Genomic DNA, 12,368 nt, shown 5'->3' with positions numbered 1-12,368 from the left:
GTGATGAGGGAGTGAGACCCAAAGACTCAGCCTCATCGCGGGAGATACCAATGATCCTAAATACCTTGGTTTCCACAGCGTGAAGCCGAGAAAGGTGAGAAACAGGAGCACCAGCCCAGAGGGGAGAGCAGTACTCCATCAAGCTGCGTACAAAAGCGCAGCCCGATTCCTGATAGGAGGGACATTTTTGGGGCGATTAATAATGTTTACTATTAATAATGTTGGGAAAAGGGGGGGGGGGGTGAGAGCTTTGTGAGCTGTTATAAATATAGTTTGTTTCCAGGGCCACAAGAGAAATTATACAAGATTTTTGCATCTATTGCTAAAAGGAGAAGCGTTCGTGTGTGTGTGTGTGTGTGTGTGTGTGTGTGTGTGTGTGTGTGTGTGTGTGTGTGTGTATCTTCGGAGGAGGCCGAGTCCATTTATTCCTGATACGTGAAACACGATGCAACCCATGCTTACAGAAAACAGAATTTTTGGATAGTCAGCCGAATTTTCCATCCAATCATCATTTAACATTGTTTAAAAAAAAAAAAAATCTCCACGGGCAGGTACTCGGGGTGTCTCAAAAAACAAATAAATGAAAGTTTTAAACTCACAAAGTCTCACCATCTAAAAAGTTTCTCGATACAAAAAAATCCTTGCATGCCAAATATTTGTCCATTTATAAATGATTTCGAGGTCCCTCAAAGTCTTTGAAGATATGCATAACTTGCACACGAGATATGGTTGTCACAACAAACTTGGTTTAAACCATGTATTCATCCAGAAATACGGCACTCAGTCTTTTTAATTGTTAGTTCTAATTTTACTAGGTTAGCTGACTTCAGTAACAATCATCGGTTACCTTGTACAGGATACCTATTTTGTAGTTCTTTTATTCTTGGCTAACGTTTGGCTTTCATCGTCTTGCATTTTTGTTTGGCGAATGTTTTTAATTATTTTCAGGATAACAATGGCAAAGGCCAAGCCACCTGTGACACGAGATACTGATGAAATAATTTTAATTGGTCAGCCAAGTGAGACGATATCAGGTGCTCGACTGCCATCGAGAGTCAAGACGTGATGAAGAATTTTGTGTTTTATCATGACCACAAAAACTCACAATTACTGAAGGTGGAAATCGTGTTCGTTATCACCCGATGCCATCTTGGATCAAATGTCGACTGCCAATACAACAAAAGCACCACATTGGCAAGAAGATTAAAGATCTCTCCAACCAACATGTACAATGTCTATCTGATGAAATATTACAAAACAAGTAACTAGAAAGAAAAGTTAAACCAAGAAAAATATACTACAATACTTGATAAGCTGGTCGATAGCAGTCATGTCAATTAATTTTAAAATATCAAGAATGAAAAAGGAGACAGACAGTTTCTGTTACTGCAGTATGAGTCAAGGACTGGTTCAATTGCAGGTGTTGATTAAAAAAAAAAAAACTAGAGCTCAAGGAGAAGCTGTCTGCTGAACAACATGAACATAAAGAATAATTTCAAAAACGAATGGCACTGGAAGATTAATGATATAGCGGAGCAACAGTCAATGGAAACTGCTGAAGATGAAAGTGACACGTCAAGTGATGCTACCTCTGGTAAAGATTCTGATGAAAAATCATTACATATCTTTATTTTGATCAATACATAACGAATCTTGAAATATGAATCATTATCATTACCTCCGCCACCACCAAAGGTGGAAGGAGGTTATGTTTTCAACCCTGTGTCTGTCTGTGAGCAGGATGTCTCAAAAAGTTACGGAAGGATTTGGAGGACACTTGGTGGACAGGTTGGATGCGTGACAAGGAAGAATAGATTCGATTTTGGTGAAGATACGGATCGGGATCCGAGAATGTTTTGGGTGATTCTTCACCATTGAGAGATAGAGTCAAAAACGACATATAACACAACATCTCAAAAAGTTGATGACGGATTTTGACAAAACTTGATGAATGAGTTGGGTCGGTGCCAAGAACAAGCCAATTCCATTTTGGTTAAGGTCTGGATCCAGATTCGGCCTATACTATCAGTGGGATAGAAGATGTAAACTGTACAGCATGGTGGAAGTGTGTGCTCCACCGAGTGCCCTTCTCGTTTCTTTATAAATTATTCCCAATTATTTAAATGCCTGTATAGTTGTGTATGCATGGTATTTGGAAAACCAAATTTGCCATGACAACTGCATATTAAATGCACATCTTCAATTTTTTTTTTCCAAATGAGCTAACATTTTGTATCTGAGGATATGTTAGCATCGAGAAACTTTTTAAATGGTGAGACTTTGATTTTAAAACTTTTATTGTTTGTGACACCCTATGTTGAAAGTTTCATGTCAATCGCTCAAGTGACTGCAGAGAAAACAAATTTAAAAGCGAATAAAGCTGAAAAAGTGAGGGAAAAAGAAAAGGAGAAAAAAAAAAGTGAGGTTCTCGCCAGATGTTTCACAACATGATCAAGGAAGGTTGTGGACGCCTACTACTAGTTATACATCCACTGCGGCCACTCGCTTGTATTGACAAGAAATGATAGGAACTCAACACCTCTCAGTCTCATCCACTGATATTTCTCGTATTTCCTATACTTTCATGAGTCCGATTTGCATCCAGGAACAACAATTATGGCTAACCATTTTCAAATTGCCACTCTTTCATTTAAGTGGTGAAAATTATTTCAAAAACACGATTTCACGTCCAGATCTCACCATAACAACGGCAGGTTAAAAGTGCCCCAGTTAGCAGAAGTGAGTCACTGAAAACTCACACACACACACACACACACACACACACACACACACACACACACACACACACACACACACACACACACACACACACACACACACACACACACACACCGCATGCGCAAAAGACCTCGTTGGCATTCATACGTCATTTAGAAAGTCGCGCATTGAAGGGAGAAATTATTAGAGCAATTTCTTCGAAATGAAATGTTTATCTGATACTCTGGTTGAGACTGCTGTGACCAAAATGAATGTGGTTTTCCCAGAAACGCCGCGTATGACACAGTTATCGGTGATTGTCATCCACAAAATACGTCGGCCAAATTCTAGTCAGCATAAAGTAGGGGTTTCAACAATGAAACATCTCGCCCCGGCAAGAGCAAAGTGAATGGTGCTGCGGAAGCATATGTGAGCATCGCCGAAAGATTGATGAAAAAGTGAAAAACAGGTGAGGACAATTACCTGGGTCTACTCAACCTTCAAAACACCGACCGAGGGACTGACGAGTATTCCTGCCCAGAGATTCAGGGGTTGAGCGAGAAAAACCCTAATTTGCCAACAACTTACAAAACAAGCTCAAATGAGCCAAGATCCTCGTCCTCTTAATGATGACGTCATAAAAACGAATATGACATCATTGTGATGTATCAGGTTTGCGATAAATAATTATCTGTGCTAATGCCCGGCTTGATTCCCGCAAACAAAATTCAAACAGCTTGCCGAGTTTCGGAGATAATGGTATAGGCGATTTCCATTAGCGGCGATATTATGACGTCAACTTTTTTTTTTCTTGGAAGAATTTCCAAAATCGGAGATGGTTACTGCCTGCGCGTGGGCTTTCTGCATATACATGGCAAGTTTCACGAAGATCCGATGAAAACTCTGGGTTGTGAAACAAAAAAGTCCACAAGAAGAAGATTAAGAACAACAACGTGAGTAAGACTTAGAGATCCTCCACGAGGCTCTAAAAAACAAACAACTTCTGACGTACTGATGCCAACAACTTATACAGTATACATATTACAATAATGTCGTTCCCTGCCATTTCTTGAAGAACAACCATAATTGGCCTCCACTCTTTCACTGGCATATCTCAAAAATATATAAATATACAGTATATATTATTACATGAAGCCAAAGGTTAATGAGATCAGCCAGCTTCTGAATTATAATCAGCTCTTTTTCTGAATTGTGATATCTTCTTGGAATGCAATGCCATTGAACATTCCGTGCGTGTTCCAAAGAGCTGAATTGGCTTCATATACGAAATTTCGTTTGACAGCTGTTACTCCGGCTTTGATGGCTGCTCACTTTTACATTCTCAAATCGGAAGCAGGCTAGTCTGGTGGAGGTAGGTTTCGAAAGACTATACAGGCAAGCGCATGTAAAGTTCCCACACCTACCGGGCATTACTTACAGGCTCGATTGCTCCATGGGTTTTTTTTTTTTATATGCCAAGCGTTAATTCTTTCAATTTCTCCTTCTGATTCTTCTTTCATATGCACCACATGGCTTCATTGAAGCATCATTTGCTGGGGATGTAGCTGTGCCACTCATGTAGTGCCTCCTGTAGGTTAGAGCAGGAATTTGGAATTTGTTTAGGGTGCTGGTGATGGCTCGCCTGCTCTTCACGAAGAACGCCAAGGGATCTTTAACACCTATAACTGGCAGATACGACTCCCACTGCATGGCCTGCAAAATACCAGGATGGTAGTTTATAGCTGGGTTGAGATTAGAACCCAGGTTAGCTGTATGAGCAGGATGACAGCGGGGAGGCGACAAATGCCTCTTTCTATGGACTGAAGCTTAGCTCGGCAAACAGGCAGGAGAAATCATCATTCAGTGTCCGCACGCGTGGTATGTGTGACCGATTCAAGCTACTATCCCTTCAGCCATAACAAATCAAAAAGCATAGATAACGTGTGCTTAAAACCCCCAAATGATCACTGACATAGGATGATACAATGGCCGAGAGGTGCAAACACTCACCTCAAAGCAACATACACTGGGTTTGAATCCCGACCCAACTATAAAGTGTCATCCGGGAGTTTCACAGGCAGGGTGATTCATTGATGTGTGTGCCGTCAATTGCGTGGATGTTAAATGGGAATGCCGTCTCCCAACATTCATTGGTGGACATTAAATATCCAGCGTCCTTCACAAAGAGTAGTACGAACATTCATCGCCGGCGCCATGGCCAAATTCCTGCCCTAACCAGCAGAGGGCATTGCATCAGTGGCACCGCCATGCCCTCAACCATTGATGCCACCATACAGCATTGTGCTCTATACGAACGAAGAAGAATCATTGCCATGAATGCAGTTAGAGGCTAAAACCAGATATTAATCAAAGCATACATCATCATCATCATCATCATCATCATCATCATCATCATCACCACCACCACCACCATACTATAATTCAAGAAGTGTATCTGTTTGTTGGACTGCTATGCACTCTTGAACTGCAGGACAGAATGAGGTGAAACCTGAGGATTGTACTTGGATGTGCACAGGTGTGTTTTAGGGGTGAAAATAAAAGTCATAGACCTGGGGGTTCAGGTTGAGGATGGAGAGAGGAATATCCCAATTCTCTCCATTGTAAATGTGTCGCATAGCACCACTCCCTGTGTGAAGGGGTATTACGAGTAAGTAATGTGAGAATACGCCAATTCTCAGGGAAAATCAACCTGTCCGTCTCAGTCACGCATTTAAACAACCTGCAACCCCACGGGATTTAAACTACACACAACCCCACGGGATTTAAACTACACACAACCCCACGGGATTTAAACTACACGTAACCCTGTGGGATTTAAACTACACGTAACCCCTCGGGATTGAAACTACACGTAACCCCATGGGATTTAAACTACACGTAACCCCATGGGATTTAAACTACACGTAACCCCATGGGATTTAAACTACACGTAACCCCGTGGGATTTAAACTACACGTAACCCTGTGGGATTTAAACTACACGTAACCCCATGGGATTTAAACTACACGTAACCCCGTGGGATTTAAACTACACGTAACCCCGTGGGATTTAAACTACACGTAACCCCGTGGGATTTAAACTACACGTAACCCCGTGGGATTTAAACTACACGTAACCCTGTGGGATTTAAACTACACGTAACCCCGTGGGATTTAAACTACACGTAACCCCTCGGGATTGAAACTACACGTAACCCCATGGGATTTAAACTACACGTAACCCCATGGGATTTAAACTACACGTAACCCCGTGGGATTTAAACTACACGTAACCCCGTGGGATTTAAACTACACGTAACCCTGTGGGATTTAAACTACACACAACCCCACAGGATTTAAACTACACACAACCCCATGGGATTTGAACTACACGTAACCCTGTGGGATTTAAACCACGTAACCCCTCGGAATTGAAACTACACGTAACCCCATGGGATTTAAACTACACGTAACCCCGTGGGATTTAAACTACACGTAACCCTGTGGGATTTAAACTACACGTAACCCTGTGGGATTTAAACCACGTAACCCCTCGGGATTGAAACTACACGTAACCCTGTGGGATTTAAACTATACGTAACCCCACGGGATTTAAACTACACACAACCCCACGGGATTTAAACCACGCGTAACCCCGTGGAATTTAAACTACACGTAACCCCGTGGGATTTAAACTACAAGTAACCCTGTCAGATTTCAACCACATGTAACCCTGTGGGATTTAAACGACATGTAACCCCACGGGATTTAAACGACACGTAACCCCACAGGATTTAAACGACACGTAACCCCGCGGGATTTAAACTACACATACTCCCGTGGGATTTAAAGTACACATAACCCCGTGGGATTTAAACTGCACGTAACCCTGTGGGATTTAAACATGTAACCCTGTGGGATTTAAACTACACGTAACCCTGTGGGATTTAAACTACATGTAACCCTGTGGGATTTAAAGTGCACGTAACCCTGTGGGATTTAAACTGCATGTAACCCCGTGGGATTTAAACTACACAGAGACCTGCGGGGGTCAGTTAGGACGGGTTCTTCACTTGTAATGCATCATTCAATGAAATACAGATTTAAAAGGACGAGAGATTAATGTAAAGGAAACCTTACAAATTGTCTCCGTGCGACAATGGATCGTTTAACCTACCTGCACGTGTCTGAGTCGCGAGGAGAGTGAATGTATAATACGGCGTGCTCGAGAGAGAGAGAGTAGTCGGCGTGCTCGAGAGAGAGAGAGTAGTCGGCGTGCTCGAGAGAGAGAGAGTAGTCGGCGTGCTCGAGAGAGAGAGAGAGTAGTCGGCGTGCTCGAGAGAGAGAGTTGTCGGCGTGCTCGAGAGAGAGAGTTGTCGGCGTGCTCGAGAGAGAGAGTAGTCGGCGTGCTCGAGAGAGAGAGAGAGTTGTCGGCGTGCTTGAGAGAGAGTGAGTAGTCGGCGTGCTCGAGAGAGAGAGTAGTCGGCGTGCTCGAGAGAGAGAGTAGTCGGCGTGCTCGAGAGAGAGAGTAGTCGGCGTGCTCGAGAGAGAGAGTAGTCGGCGTGCTCGAGAGAGAGAGTAGTCGGCGTGCTCGAGAGAGAGAGTTGTCGGCGTGCTTGAGAGAGAGAGAGTAGTCGGCGAGCTCGAGAGAGCCAAGGGTAGAGTAGTCGGCGTGTTCGAGAGAGCCAAGAGTAGAGTAGTCGGCATGCTTGAGAGAGAGAGAGTAGTCGGCGTGTTTGAGAGAGCCAAGAGTAGAATAGTCTACGTGCTCGAGAGAGCCAAGAGTAGAGTAGTCGGCATGCTCGAGAGAGCCAAGAGTAGAGTAGTCTGCATGCTCGAGAGAGCCAAGGGTAGAGTAGTCGGCGTGCTCGAGAGAGAGAGTAGTTGGCGTGCTCGAGAGAGAGTAGTCGGCGTGCTCGAGAGAGAGAGAGTAGTCGGCGTGCTCGAGAGAGAGAGTAGTCAGCGTGCTCGAGAGAGAGAGAGTAGTCGTCGTGCTCGAGAGAGAGAGAGAGAGTAGTCGGCGTGCTCGAGAGAGAGAGAGTGAGTAGTCGGCGTGCTCGAGAGAGAGAGAGTGAGTAGTCGGCGTGCTCGAGAGAGAGAGTAGTCGGCGTGCTCGAGAGAGAGAGTAGTCGGCGTGCTCGAGAGAGAGAGTAGTCGGCGTGCTCGAGAGAGAGAGTAGTCGGCGTGCTCGAGAGAGAGAGTTGTCGGCGTGCTTGAGAGAGAGAGAGTAGTCGGCGAGCTCGAGAGAGCCAAGGGTAGAGTCGTCGGCGTGTTCGAGAGAGCCAAGAGTAGAGTAGTCGGCATGCTTGAGAGAGAGAGAGAGTAGTCGGCGTGTTTGAGAGAGCCAAGAGTAGAATAGTCTACGTGCTCGAGAGAGCCAAGAGTAGAGTAGTCGGCATGCTCGAGAGAGCCAAGAGTAGAGTAGTCTGCATGCTCGAGAGAGCCAAGGGTAGAGTAGTCGGCGTGCTCGAGAGAGAGAGAGTAGTTGGCGTGCTCGAGAGAGAGTAGTCGGCGTGCTCGAGAGAGAGAGAGTAGTCGGCGTGCTCGAGAGAGAGAGTAGTCAGCGTGCTCGAGAGAGAGAGAGTAGTCGTCGTGCTCGAGAGAGAGAGAGAGAGTAGTCGGCGTGCTCGAGAGAGAGTGTAGTCGGCGTGCTCGAGAGAGAGAGTAGTCGGCGTGCTCGAGAGAGAGAGTAGTCGGCGTGCTCGAGAGAGAGAGTAGTCGGCGTGCTCGAGAGAGAGAGTAGTCGGCGTGCTCGAGAGAGAGAGTAGTCGGCGTGCTCGAGAGAGAGAGTAGTCGGCGTGCTCGAGAGAGAGAGTAGTCGGCGTGCTCGAGAGAGAGAGTAGTCGGCGTGCTCGAGAGAGAGAGTTGTCGGCGTGCTTGAGAGAGAGAGAGTAGTCGGCGAGCTCGAGAGAGCCAAGGGTAGAGTAGTCGGCGTGTTCGAGAGAGCCAAGAGTAGAGTAGTCGGCATGCTTGAGAGAGAGAGAGAGTAGTCGGCGTGTTTGAGAGAGCCAAGAGTAGAATAGTCTACGTGCTCGAGAGAGCCAAGAGTAGAGTAGTCGGCATGCTCGAGAGAGCCAAGAGTAGAGTAGTCTGCATGTTCGAGAGAGCCAAGAGTAGAGTAGTCAGCGTGCTCGAGAGAGAGAGAGTAGTCGTCGTGCTCGAGAGAGAGAGTAGTCAGCGTGCTCGAGAGAGAGAGAGTAGTCGTCGTGCTCGAGAGAGAGAGAGTAGTCAGCGTGCTCGAGAGAGAGTGAGTAGTCGTCGTGCTCGAGAGAGAGAGAGTAGTCAGCGTGCTCGAGAGAGAGTGAGTAGTCGGCGTGCTCGAGAGAGAGTTGTCGGCGTGCTCGAGAGAGAGTGAGTAGTCGGCGTGCTCGAGAGAGAGAGTAGTCGGCGTGCTCGAGAGAGAGAGTAGTCGGCGTGCTCGAGAGAGAGAGTAGTCGGCGTGCTCGAGAGAGAGAGTAGTCGGCGTGCTCGAGAGAGAGTAGTCGGCGTGCTCGAGAGAGAGTAGTCGGCGTGCTCGAGAGAGAGAGTAGTCGGCGTGCTCGAGAGAGAGAGAGTAGTTGGCGTGCTCGAGAGAGCCAAGAGTAGAGTAGTCGGTGTGCTCGAGAGAGAGTAGTCGGCGTGCTCGAGAGAGAGAGTAGTCGGCGTGCTCGAGAGAGCCAAGAGTAGAGTAGTCGGCGTGCTCGAGAGAGAGTAGTCGGCGTGCTCGAGAGAGAGAGTAGTCGGCGTGCTCGAGAGAGAGAGTAGTCTGCGTGCACGAGAGAGCCAAGAGTAGAGTATTCTGCGTGCTCGAGAGAGCCAAGAGTTGAGTAGTCGGCGTGCTCGAGAGAGAGTAGTCGGCGTGCTCGAGAGAGAGAGTAGTCGGCGTGCTCGAGAGAGAGAGTAGTCGGCGTGCTCGAGAGAGAGTAGTCGGCGTGCTCGAGAGAGAGAGTAGTCGGCGTGCTCGAGAGAGAGTAGTCGGCGTGCTCGAGAGAGAGTAGTCAGCGTGCTCGAGAGAGAGAGTAGTCGGCGTGCTCGAGAGAGAGAGTAGTCGGCGTGCTCGAGAGAGAGAGTAGTCGGCGTGCTCGAGAGAGAGAGTAGTCGGCGTGCTCGAGAGAGAGAGTAGTCTGCGTGCTCGAGAGAGAGAGTAGTCTGCGTGCTCGAGAGAGCCAAGAGTAGAGTATTCTGCGTGCTCGAGAGAGCCAAGAGTAGAGTAGTCTACGTGCTCGAGATAGCCAAGAGTAGAGTAGTCGGCATGCTCGAGAGCCAAGAGTAGAGTATTCTGCGTGCTCGAGAGAGCCAAGGGTAGAGTAGTCTGCGTGCTCGAGTGGAGTGGTCTCTGTGCGAAACACTTACAAACCTAGATTTCCTTGCCGTGGTGTCTCCCACGGGGGTCTCCGCGACACAGCCACAAGTACACGGCGAGCAGCTCCGCCTCGTCCCTCGGTCCGTCTCGGTCACGGCTTGTGAACCACAATTACTTGCGATGTGTCTCGTTCCTCAGCCACTACTCCGAAATCTCAAAGTGAAAACCTCATCTATTTTATTATCTTTCACCTCGACTACTGACAGCCAGCACTTCATACTTCGTCCAAGAAGCGTGCCGACCACGCTCCTTTATAGGCATCTCAACACATCGCCGATTGGCTGTAGTCGGACCATTGATGGCAATTTGATGTAATGGTTACACCTCTTCTCTGAATCCGCCTTCTTGTTTACCTGTGGTGTGGATCGGCGGAATGGGGGGGGGGGGTTTCGGCTTTAGGTGGGTGTTGTGGGGTGGCGGTGAGTGGAGGTTATTTTTCGAGTGATTGGAGTTGAGCTTGGGTGGTGATAGTTTGGTTGTCTAAAGTGTGGGGGGTTTCTGGAGGGATCAGTGGGTGGTGGTTCAGTTGTCTGGTTCTCGATACAGTACGAAGGTGGGATGGGGTGATGGAGTGAGGTGGGATGGGGTGATGGAGTGAGGTGGGATGGGGTGATGGAGTGAGGTGGGACGGGGTGATGGAGTGAGGTGGGATGGGGTGAGGTTGGATGGGGTGATGGAGTGAGGTGGGATGGTGTGAGGTGGGATGGGGGTGATGGAGTGAGGTGGGGTGGGGTGATGGCGTGAGATGGGATGGAGTGAGGTGGGATGGGGTGATGGAGTGAGGTGGGATGGGGGGATGGAGTGAGGTGGGATGGAGTGAGGTGGGATGGAGTGAGGTGGGATGGGGTGATGGAGTGAGGTGGGATGGAGTGAGGTGGGATGGAGTGAGGTGGGATTGGGTGATGGAGTGAGGTGGGATGGTGTGAGGTGGGATGGGGGTGATGGAGTGAGGTAGGATGGGGTGATGGTGTGAGGTGGGATGGAGTGAGGTGGGATGGAGTGAGGTGGGATGGAGTGAGGTGGGATGGAGTGATAGAGTGAGGTGGGATGGAGTGAGGTGGGATGGGGTGATGGAGTGAGGTGGGATGGGGTGAGGTGGGATGGGTTGATGGAGTGAGGTGGGATGGAGTGAGGTGGGATGGGGTGACGGAGTGAGGTGGGATGGGGTGACGGAATGAGGTGGGATGGGGTGATGAAGTGAGGTGGGATGGAGTGAGGTGGGACGGAGTGAGGTGGGATGTTGGAGTTGGATGTGCGGAGATTATTTTTGGAGTGATTGGGGTGGAGTGGGATGGTTAGGTTGTCTAGTTCTGGATAGGTGAGATAGGGTGATGCGGTGTGGTGGGGGTGTGGTGAAAGTGCGGTGTGGGTGTGTCGGTGACGATAAGGATGCGGTGTAGGTGGGATGAGAATGTGGTATGGTGGGAAAGGACTGGGGGTGGAATTCCCAAGCACTCCCCTTTTTCAAGATTGTGATTCCCTCCCTCTCCCATTCCCAAGAACTCCCCTTTTCCAGGTTATTGTACTTATCCCCCTCTTCCATTCCCAACCACTCCCCTTTTCCAGGTTATTGTACTTATCCCCCTCTCCCATTCCCAACCGCTCCCCTTTTCCAGGTTGTTGTAATTTCTCCCCTCTCCCATTCCCAAGCACTCCTGAACAGATTGTGATTCCCCCCTCTCCCATTCCCAAGAACTCCCCTTTTCCAGGTTATTGTACTTATCCTCCTCTTCCATTCCCAACCACTCCCCTTTTCCAGGTTGTTGTAATTTCCCCCTCTCCCATTCCCAACCACTCCCCTTTTCCAGGTCGTTGTAATTTCTCCCCTCTCCCATTCCCAAGCACTCCTGAACAGATTGTGATTCCCCCCTCTCCCATTCCCAAGAACTCCCCTTTTCCAGGTTATTGTACTTATCCTCCTCTTCCATTCCCAACCACTCCCCTTTTCCAGGTTGTTGTAATTTCCCCCTCTCCCATTCCCAACCACTCCCCTTTTCCAGGTCGTTTTACTTTCCTCCTCTCCCATTCCCAAGCACTCCCCTTTTCCAGGTTATTGTACTTATCCTCCTCTCCCATTCCCAACCACTCCCCCTTTCCAGATTGTTGTAATTTCCCCCTCTCCCATTCCCAACCACTCCCCTTTTCCAGGTTATTGTGATATTCATCACCCTCCCATTCAAGCACCTCCTTTTTCCAGGTTGTTGTAATGTTCTCTGCTCTTCCGTCCCCAAACCCTCCCTTTTCCAGGTTATTGTGATAACAGCAAATACTGTTGCGGGGCCGGGCGTCAGCCGCGAGCACGACCGCGA

At 48.0% G+C, this 12,368-nt stretch overlaps 1 protein-coding gene across 1 annotated transcript in view; it reads right to left on the bottom strand.

Moving 5' to 3' along the window:
- The window catches only part of LOC147017657 (LIM domain transcription factor LMO4-like), a 61,079-nt gene extending 50,766 nt beyond the window's left edge, over positions 1-10,313 (bottom strand). The window contains exon 1 of the mRNA XM_085847403.1: positions 10,050-10,313. The gene's annotated coding sequence lies outside the window, so the exon portion shown is untranslated. The remainder of the gene's footprint in view (positions 1-10,049) is intronic.
- Between the last annotated feature and the right edge of the window lie 2,055 nt (positions 10,314-12,368).

This window comes from Eptatretus burgeri, chromosome 11 (genome assembly GCF_056783735.1).
Source record: "Eptatretus burgeri isolate ZD-2024b chromosome 11, Ebu_testis_v1, whole genome shotgun sequence".
In the NCBI taxonomy this organism is placed as follows: Eukaryota; Metazoa; Chordata; class Myxini; order Myxiniformes; family Myxinidae; genus Eptatretus; species Eptatretus burgeri.
This window is presented reverse-complemented; position numbering and strand designations above follow the sequence as displayed.